Consider the following 1,387-nt stretch of genomic DNA (forward strand, 5'->3'; position numbering starts at 1 on the left):
ATCGGTGAAAAACTTTATGGAAGAGCTTTATGTGATTTGGGAGCCAGCATTAATCTTATGCCTCTATCAATATTTAAAAGATTAGGACTAGGAGAAGTCTCAACTACTTCTGTAACTCTATAGTTAGCGGATCGTTGAGTTACATATCCTAAGGGAGTTATAGAAGATGTGGTAGGAAAAGTGGATAAATTTATCTTTCCTGTGGATTTCATTGTTTTAGATATGGAGGAAGATAAAGAAATACCTATCATTTTAGAGAGATCATTTTTAGCTACTGGAAAATCTATGATAGATGTTCAAAAAGGAGAATTAACTATGAGAGTTAATGATCAAGAAGTGACTTTTAACATTGCGAAATCTATGAAATACCCTGCTGTTGAAAGAGATAATGAATGTTTTCACATGGAAATTAGTGAACATCTACTGAAGAAACATTTTAAAGAACATTTTGAAGATGAAAAGCATTTTGAAGAAGAATAACATTTGGTAGAGAAGGAACAATCTAAACAGAATGATAAAGTTATTTTAGACGAATTAGAAAATGAAGAATTAAATTATGTTCAGGAAAGATTTGAGATGTTGGATATTACAGAAAATGCCGATAAAAAATTATTTCCATCGATTATAAAACCACTTGAACTTGACATGAAAATATTGCCTAGTCACTTGAAGTATGTGTTTTTAGGAGACTCATCTACATTACATATTGTTATATCTTCAGAATTAAATGATCTGCATGAGCAAAGACTGTTAGATACATTAAAAAGATATAAGAAAGCTTTTGGTTGGACCTTAGCTGTTATTAAGAGAATCAGTCCTTCAATCTATATGCACAGAATTATATTAGATGAAAAATATAAACCAAGAGTTGATCCACAAAGGAGATTAAATCCGATGATGAAAGAAGTAGTTAGGAAGGAAATTTTGAAATGGTTAGACACTGGAATTATATATCCTATTTTAGATAGTGCGTGGGTAAGTCCAATTAATGGTATTCCTAAGAAAGGAGGAGTGACTGTTGAAACAAAAAAGTAATGAATCAATACCTATCAGACAAGTTACTGGGTGGCGCATTTGTATTGATTATAGAAAATTAAACACTACCACCAGGAAAGATCACTTCCATTTACCCTTTTTAGATCAAATAGTGGATAGACTTGCTGGGCACAAATATTTTTGCTTTTTAGAAGGATATATCGGTTACCATCAAATTCCTATTGCTCTTGAGGATCAAGAAAAGACAACTTTACTAGTCCTTTTGGAACTTTTGCTTTTAGAAGAATGCCTTTCGGATTATGTAATGCACCTGCAACATTCCAGAGATGTATGATGTCCATATTTAGTAAGTTAATTGATGATGGATTGGAAGTATTTATGGATGATTTCT

Source organism: Phalaenopsis equestris, unplaced genomic scaffold (assembly GCF_001263595.1).
Source record: "Phalaenopsis equestris unplaced genomic scaffold, ASM126359v1 Scaffold232186, whole genome shotgun sequence".
Lineage (NCBI taxonomy): Eukaryota > Viridiplantae > Streptophyta > Magnoliopsida > Asparagales > Orchidaceae > Phalaenopsis > Phalaenopsis equestris.